General features: G+C 41.5%; 2 long non-coding RNA genes across 6 annotated transcripts in view; one reads left to right on the top strand and one right to left on the bottom strand.

Annotated features, from left to right (window-relative positions):
• Positions 1-659, top strand: part of LOC123758699 (uncharacterized) — a 279,984-nt gene extending 279,325 nt beyond the window's left edge. Inside the window, exon 6 of the long non-coding RNA XR_011230091.1 lies at positions 53-659. This is a non-coding gene — a long non-coding RNA (uncharacterized lncRNA). The remainder of the gene's footprint in view (positions 1-52) is intronic.
• A 1,088-nt stretch (positions 660-1,747) lies between these two features.
• LOC123758957 (uncharacterized) overlaps positions 1,748-9,213 on the bottom strand; it is a 229,407-nt gene continuing 221,941 nt past the window's right edge. For 3 of the 5 annotated variants that reach the window (XR_011230086.1, XR_011230087.1, XR_011230088.1), the window contains 8 exons: positions 8,200-8,304; positions 7,672-7,867; positions 5,960-6,102; positions 5,391-5,487; positions 5,032-5,139; positions 4,254-4,457; positions 2,836-3,025; positions 1,748-2,338 (listed from right to left, as the gene is read on the bottom strand). This is a non-coding gene — a long non-coding RNA (uncharacterized lncRNA). Of the gene's footprint in view, positions 2,339-2,835; positions 3,026-4,253; positions 4,458-5,031; positions 5,140-5,375; positions 5,488-5,959; positions 6,103-7,671; positions 7,868-8,199; positions 8,305-9,213 lie in introns of all 5 variants that reach the window. The other 2 variants (XR_011230090.1, XR_011230089.1) reach the window with 2 other exon arrangements.

The raw sequence follows: 9,213 nt of genomic DNA, 5'->3' as shown, positions 1-9,213 counted from the left end.
ATATATATAAACTTATATAATAGCTAATTTTGCCCCTTTTTTTCCTCCCCAGGTGTTGGCGTCTTGCAATTCGGATACTCTTCAAGTTTATATTGTTTTTAATGCAAGAAATAGCTTTAATAAAACGTTTCAACAAATCTGTATTTGATTTATTACAGTCCAATCAATTGAACATTGTTCAATTGAATTCAATTGAGCAGTTCTATCAGTTGAATCATTTAATTAACATTTTTTAAGGTTCAAATAAAAATTTGTTCAATTGAACATTTTGTGGATTTGTTCAATTGAACATTTTCAGGATTTGTTCAATTGAACATTTTCATAATTTTTTTCCACTTTTGCATTTCTATTAAAAACATTAATTTTGAACATTTTCAGGATTTGTTCAATTGAATATTTTCGGGATTTGTTCAATTGAACATTTTTCGTATTTTTTTTTAATTTTGTATTAAAATTGTATTCATTTTGAACATTTTCAGGAGTTGTTCAATTGAACATTATCAAGATTTGTTCAATTGAACATTTTCAGGATTTTTTCCAATTTTGCATATGTTAAAAATTTGCATTAATTTGAAACATTCAGGATTTGTTCAATTGAACTTTAAAGATTTAAAATAGGACACTTGTTTCGTGAACATTAATAAAAAAAATCAAAGCTTTTAAGATATTTTATTCCCTTTCTACACAATAATTGGAGACACCACTATATAGTCAAGGTGGTCACTACTCTAGTTCAAAACCAGAACACAAAAGGCGGCACCAGGCCAGGGTGACCTGACACCATCAAATGGTGCTACATCATATGGCGCCAAATATCACCAAGGATGCCAATACGAAAACAAAACTGCAAAAGGCGAATGACAAAGGCATCAGATTCACCAAAGTATTGTTCAAAGTATTGTGATCATCACAGATAATCATGAGAGAGCGCTCAGCCATTAAGGCTATACAGCACTTGGAAAGGATGAGGATTTGGGATGGGACGGTGGCAAGGCATGGTGCCCACCACTTAGTGGACGGTCGGAGATTGAACGCAAACCTGCATGAAACTAAGACCGTTGCTCTAACTTCCAGCCCAAGTGGTTGGACATTAGATTCACCAAAGAATCCAAGGCCAAGTGACCACAAAGGGCAGTTGGAATGTATCAATGCAACCCGTTCTCGCAAATTTAATAAGTCAATATTGACTTATTAGTTGCGTGCATAGGTGACATACTAAACATAATAGTTTCCCTTGAAAAGCTTCATAGAAAACACCGACCTTACCTAACCTACTTAGTATGTCAAGATAAGCATCTTATTGCTTCGTAATTACAATTATTACCTAACCTATACCTATAATAGGTTAAGTAACAATTGTAATTACGAAGCTATAAGATGCTTATTTTAACATACTAAGTAGGTTAGGTAAGGTCGGTGTTTTCTATGAAGCTTTTCAAGGGAAACTATTATGTTTAGTATGTCACCTATGCACGCAACTAATAAGTCAATATTGACTTATTAAATTTGCGAGAACGGGTTGATCAATGAATACGTCCAAGGGAGGGGGACGTTCACCAAACTCTCCAAAATAACATTGGAGAGGGGGGGGATGTTAGGTCTCCCCCCCCCTCCACACACGGGCGTACACCCAAAGAATTCCATCTAATTAACATAAAAGATAGTGTTAAAAAAAGTGCATTGTATATGATTTGACATAGGTAGCCTCATGACCCAAGATACCATAAAAAGGATAGTAAACACGAAAGAATTTCATGTACATTTCAAATAGGTTACAGTTTGCCCCTGTAAGGAGATGACCTCTGATTCACTGGAGGCTGTTTGCAGACACTTTAAGAGGCACGTGTCCCACCACGTGATGAGACCGTGAACTCTACGTGGCTTGAAATGGGGATAGCAGGCGAGAAGAGAACATGATATAGGTATCATGGTCAACAGGCAGGTCTTCCATGTCCAGAGAAGCATGTGTCCATATGATGGTCTTCTACGGACGTTAACACGTGCAGGCCCGAGTTCGTAAGGTGTTGCAGGGCATCAATGTGCTGATATTGCAGACTCGTCTGAATGCCGCGCGTCTGCCAGCGGAGAGAACAGGCAGCATTAGGCCAGTCCATTAAAGAGTTGTTTGCCCTCCAAATCATTCAGAAAGGTTTGGTCCCTGCAGAACTTTTGGGGGATTTTTGTGATGTTGATGAGTGTCTCGTCGTGGGCTTGTGTACCCGTCCGCAGGCGATGCTCGACGCTCGATCATGGTGAAAACGTGAAGCAGACGTCAGTGTAGTTCGTGTTTCGTTGACTTAGCAGTAGCAGCTACAAGCAACGCAGAGGTCTCCAGGTGCTGCGGAAAAAAATAAAAAAATGAGAATTTGTTCTAAATTAACTCTGGCTCTATTACACCAACTCTATTTACTATAAAATCTTGGAAATAAAATAAATCTGTATTTTAAGGTAAGATTATTTTTAAGCTTGGTTTTTAGTTAAAAACAAACGTGGTTTAAGTCTTATTGCATAATTTATGGCTTGCTATAGTGGGCATCAGTTATACACATTTGAAACTATCGAGAAACTTCATTTTGTTTAGCTTCTTGTACGTGCTACTGAGGATCTATTTAATCTCTGCTAACCGACATGATTAAAAATTAAATTGTAATTTACAAAATTTTAAAATATGTTTAAAACTACAAAAATTAAAAACTCATTTCACAAATAATTAAAACTTTCAAATTATTAACTGTTGCATTATGTTTAAACGTTCCATTCAAAACACGTAAGAATTTGCTGTGGAAAATTTAAGTTTCAAAGAGTATTCGCTAAAACATAAAACGTAGATATTACCTGGCCATTTATTTAAACAGTTCAGTAGAGCAGCAGCAGCTTCTTCTCAACCTGCGTCTGGGATGCTCCCGGACGCAGGTTCGAATCCTCGTCACGGCCCTTGTAGATTTGTTCAGCTTCTTGTGCTGATTCACCGCCACCCATGACGGTCAGTGCTGCTTACGAGACTAACGGGGCCTCAGCTTTTATCCTGCAAAATTTTGTCTTATTAATCGGGTTTATTAAATTGTTAAACTACTCATCCTATTCCATTAATCTTACAGCATTGAACACATCTTACAGCACTGGTTTGCTGCGCATAGTGCGTATGCTGCGAAGTCCATCCCCTGCCATCTCAAGGCTATTAGCAAGTAATTATCAGAAGAATCACCAAACCGGGAAGGTTATGTAGCACCACCAAATGTGCGGGATAATCAGGCGCGCTAAATATCACCAAGGACGCCAATACGAGAACAGAAACGCATAAGGCGAACGATATCAAAAGTATCAGTCGCCAAGAATTCTATCGAGAGAGAAGCGACCGCGGGGGACGGTCGGAGGCTATCTAGCAACAACATTGCTCACAGAAGCCAAACAAAAGCTTAAGTCTTTGCATCCTATGTTCTGTACCTCAGTTTCATCAACACTAGTGTATGCAGCCCGTCCTCCAAAAATGGGGAGGTAAATGTAACAGCACAAATAAGTGCAATTATGTACTATTCATAGCAGTCAAGAATTGTACTTATTTTCACTTAGTATTAAAATCTTAGTCAAATATAGTGAATATTTGAGTTTACCTGAAAAACTGAATAGAAAACCACGACCTCACCAAACCGTCTTCGTGTTTGAAGCTAAGCATTGCATTGCTGCTTAATTACAATCAGTACTTAATCTATAGCTATATTGATATTACAGTTTTATAAAACTGTAAAATATCAAATTGTAAAGTAACTCAGGATATTTACAAATTAGGGATAGTCCTAACTGAATCGTTAGGGACGCAGTCCCCCCCCCCCCCCCTCCCTCCACGGGTCGAAGTGGCGATGTATGCATTATGGGAGACCTCGGGCTCACTGGTACTCCACCGGGCAATGTTCATAAGGAGGACCTTATGTTCAAAGGAAACAGACAGTATAAATGGAGTCAACTCAGAGTGGGAAAATGTAAGTGAAGTGCCTCAAGGCTCTGTCCTGGGACCTCTGTTGTTTATAATATATATAAATGATTTAGATTCAGGTTTGAGTAGCAACATTTGCAAATTTGCCGATGATACGAAAATCGGTAGGGAAATTAATTCGGAGGAGGACTCACTATCACTTCAAATTGATCTAGATAGGGTTTTGAAATGGTCAAAGGATTGGCAGATGCAGTTTAATGCTGAAAGATGTAAAGTTCTGAGGCTAGGTAATGATGATAGAGAAAAAAAGAGTGGAACTGACCTATGGTAAAGTATCTTGGCTGGAGTAGAGGTGTAAGTCCGTCCGCGGCGGCTGCTGCTCTCGTTTCAATCCCCTACAATGCTCGTTGTTTTAGATTCAGCTACTTAGAACAAAAGTTCCAAAGTAGCACGGGCTATGGTGAGCCCGTAGTGGACTTCCCTGGCACAGGAGCGGGGCTGTAACTGCTACAATGCTCGCCGTCCCCTGCAAATAAGAGAAAAGGGGTTAAGAAAAGCAGATGTGCTTGGAACCTCTACACTTTAAAAATACGAACACAAAAGCTACCAAAATGGCCCGGATGGTACGAAAGGGACACGCAACAACCCTGGACAAGCCGGACCAGATGGGTTAGCTGCTTTAGACCTACGACTGATGGAGGAGGGGGGGAGGGGGGGGAGGTGCTTAAATAAAATTGCTTGCCATTACCTTTCTATAAATCGTCCAAATTCTGTTATTCTACTGTTGCTTGTAAGTCCATAATACTACACGAGCGTGTATACACCCATACATAACTTATGTATTTAACACTATACATAAAATAGTTTGAAATTAGACCTACATTGCCCACCTGCGCCTATTATTACAGTCTTTGTAGGGCCCTAGGAACACTGAACGGAGGGGGATGGAGGGGGAATAAACCCCCACTAAAGGGGTAACAGACACACACAAGGGGAAAGGGGGACCATAAAAAATCAAGACTTCCAAAATCCACTTGCTTGAACAGACTTATAAACCCACCCTAAGTGGGTAGCTATTTATAATATTCAAGGATACCAGCCTTTGGTCAAGTAGTCGAGTGTCCCGAGTATCATGGGAGCTGCCATGGTACCATCGCGTGCACTGTAGTCCTCTGTTGCAGAGGGTTGCATGGTGCAGGTTACAGACTCTGCAACAAATATACTTCTTGAGAGCACTCTACCTTCAAAAAGAAGTTTACTTTAACATTGGATTGGCTATCAGCAGCCAGAGAACAATGATTTATACAAATATTTTCAACAAGACTTTTGTGACAGTTTATATATATATTCATATTTTAATATATTAAAATGGCCAGATTCGTGTACGTCACTACTCCCACGCTGTAGATGTGGGTGTAGTAACAAAGGTTACTAGGTTACTTACAAAGGTTCACATTACCTTTGAGTTCACATTGCCTGGTGATGCCAACCCAACCAAATGTAGACGGCACCACACTTCCCACACCTGTCGTCGCTCAGTGAGGACACTAAGCAATCTAAAAAGAGAAGTAACAAATCTTCAAGAAAGGCAAGTATTTAATTCAAAGTTACCTGCCAGATTTTGTGGCCAATTACCCTCAGTTTGACACGGTAGGTAGTGCAATACTGGCACACTAGGAGGCTTCCCGCTCTCACCTATTGCACGAGTGCCAGGTGGATAAGCAATCAGGTCATGTGTAATTGGCCGATAGCACAGGTAAACTATTTAGCTTAAGAGACGTTTGTGGCCCATTTAACCCACTGTTGATGTGTGCAAAATTAGCTATATATAACAAAAAATTGCTTTGCGTAAAATTTTAGGGTTCAGTTCCAGAGCCAATTTATTGGAATTATTAGGACCTATTAATAATAGGTATCAGGCCTATTCTACTACCCGCCAGCAGGTTGGATACAGGTGGGTCCTCTATCCCTCCCCCCCTCGTCCCCTGCAGGATGGGTACAGCTGTTGTATAATTCAAAAATGTTTACCTTTCCAATGACTCCGTAAATCTATATTTCAGGGAAGCCGCGAAGAACACCGGACCTGGAGAGACACCACGAAGCAGCCCTTACCCCAGACTGGAAAGGGAGGAGGGGGTGGACGAGCCCATACGCCAGTTCAGGCCACATTTCTATAAAAAATAAATCAGAGCTAAATACAGATTATGTAGTTGGGCAATATTTTAAAGTGAAGCGAGTGGACGTGAGAGGACAATGTCTGTAAAACTTAAGCAGATTTTCCACTGCTGTATTCTTAATACAACACGTGTTGAAATCACCTTAAGGCTACTGGCATACGTCCTGTCCTTTTAAGCACCTGGAGATGCTAGCCCTCTGGCAAATTCAGATTAAGCCTCGAAAATACTTGCATAATTGTAAACAAATCACCGATTTAAGAACAAAAAACACATTTAAGGGCAAACAAGCGAAAAGCATCGTCATACTGAACTTCAACTGCCATATGTATCTACACGTGGACGATAAACTCGTTACCACGCACCTCGGGTCTGAGGACAATCGCGCATCTACCCATCTCTCGCCTACGATAGCTGGGGAAAAAAAAAACTCAAAACAACCACTCAGCGCTAATCAGTAAAACAACCTCTAATCCAACAGTCAGCATGCAGCACCTATGTTAATATCCTTAACTTTAATATCCTTATAGGATATATATATATATATAATATCCTTATAATATGTTGTGTTAATATCCTTGTACCCCACACACCACATACAAGCTACATATATTCAAATATACTCAACCTCTATAAATCTAGTGCACAGTTACTAATCCTGACGTCTTAAGAGGTACAAAAGAGCCACACACACCACACCACAAAGGAGTGTGGTATTACGAGAGTAAGAGTAACATGCTGGGAAGTATCTCCCAAATTCCAATATGGGATACTTGCCGGAAGACCCCCCCCCCCGTACTCTGCTTTTGGTTGGGGGGGGGGCGTTGATAGATATAGGGAGGGAGGCGCTTGAGAGCGACTGCCAGTGGGGGGGGGAGGGAGGGAGGCACTTGAGCGCGACTGACGAGGGAGGGGGGGAGCCAGAGGGAGGGAAATGGAAGGAATGCCGTCACGTGTCCAAGACAAAACACTTACCAATATTATTAACAACCATTAAACCTCAATTCCTGGGCCGCCTAACTAAAGTCTCTGGAGGCATCATAAACTACCGTCCTACCCATTTTTAGGGGGTAATCTCACCTCTGTTAGCTTAGAACTCGTCAACTACCGTTGGGCAGAGACAAGCACACGTTTATGACAGTTTAACAATCCTACAGTGGACCTAATATTGTTAAGGATTTACAGGCAGGCCAGCGACCATATCACGTAGGTCCTTCCCTCGTGCTGGACCTGCCTAGCGTGGGAGACACTATTATTAATAGGTCAATATATCGGTCAACTGATACCGATCCAACTATGGTAATATTCCACACCCTAGCCGGGCTCTATAGCCTTACATAACACTACATATAAACTAGTTGCGTTGCCCGTTCCATTTTTTGGTCATTTGATCCTTAAACACGATTAACCTTTCTCTTTGGATTCTTTTTCACACTAAAATTGTAAGCCAATGACACCTGACTGCCTCCACGCACACTGTACCTTAACCAAAGGACAGACAGACGCCATTAACACACACACAACTAGCACGACCCGCGTGGGGGTCAAAGGCTGGAATATTATTACCTTCAGTCGTCAATACGGGCCTCCACGAGCACCGGTTGCTCACCTCCTCACTGGTCCTAAGCCGGTGTGACACTGAGTCCATCGCTATAAGTGTTCGGTGACTCTCAGTCATGATCAGGTGTCATTCAAAACAACGAAGCAGCGGCGACTGGTCGTTCCAGGTTCAGCTTGACGGTTGTCAAGAATCAGTCCGTCCCTGTCAACAAAGGTCAAATGCTTGTTAATCTAGCGGCCAAACCTCCTGTATATTAATGAAAAGCAGTTTACACACGACTCACAACTGATGACGTCCGAACACTTCCGGAATAAGTGCTTCGCTCACGTTTTCTGTTCGAACGACAATTCTATAAATGCTTCACCCACGTACTTCAAATACAAATAATCGCCGACAGAACCTAAACACCTAACCTATGAGTTTATCTTTACATAGAAATTTAATATATAATTATATTAACTTGTGGGAACACACGAATTTTTATTAACACACTCTTAAAATTGATAAATGTGTACTCACCTAGTTGTACTCACCTAATTGTGCTTGCGGGGGTTGATCTCTGGCTCTTTGGTCCCGCCTCTCAACCGAATGTGTGTGCGCGTGTGGGGGGGGGAGGCTGCCGCTCTAACGAGCCTAGCCTGAGGACGGGTTGCAAGGATTAAAGGTCGTCAGCTCCACAACATCTTAGTCAAATAGTGACATTAAAACCTGTACACAAGTCAGCATTTGACGTGATTAAACCCGACCATGATGCACTATGCATATTTAGACAATATATATACAATATATATATATATACACACATGTATTTTATCACTTGCTATAAGACAAAAAAAAATGGTCAGAGAGTAGTCACACTAACGTGATTGCATCAGTGAGAAAATCCGATGAGGGTTCGAATCTATGCGGTGGGTGTTCCCAACGTACACGCTTCTAGCGACTAGACCACGCCATGGTAATAAGGATTGCAACCTGGAGTTCTGAACATACAAGGATTTCCTGAGGCTTCTACTGAAGTCGGAACAGGATTTTCACACACTTCCCCCTCCTCCCCTTCCCCCCCTGGACATAGATGACAGAGCCAGAGTCTAGTCGCTAGACTAGACTCTGTGGGGGGGAAGGGGTTTGTGCGTGAGAACACCCTCCGCATAGGTTCGAATCCTTATCCCTGCTCCTACAGATTAAAACACAAAATAAGTATTAAATAGTAAACCCCCAAAAATCAGGAAATAGGGGATTGGATTTGGAACGATCCCAAATTTTTGAAGCGTCAGAGTATAACATTATTGTAATATATTCCAGTCCTCCCACATGTATGTCTCCCAGGTAACATCTCCCACAGTAACATCTCGCCTCCAGTTCACCCACCAAGCCGGTCCTCCCACACACACACACACATACACGTGGTTGATTGACGGCTGAGAGGCGGGACCAAAGAGCCAAAGCTCAACCCCCCCCAAGCACAAATAAGTGAGTACACACACATACTCCTCATCAACACCGTGAACATTATTATATCAAGAATTAACACACTAATTATTTAACTA

Source organism: Procambarus clarkii, chromosome 31, assembly GCF_040958095.1.
Source record: "Procambarus clarkii isolate CNS0578487 chromosome 31, FALCON_Pclarkii_2.0, whole genome shotgun sequence".
Lineage (NCBI taxonomy): Eukaryota > Metazoa > Arthropoda > Malacostraca > Decapoda > Cambaridae > Procambarus > Procambarus clarkii.
This window is presented reverse-complemented; position numbering and strand designations above follow the sequence as displayed.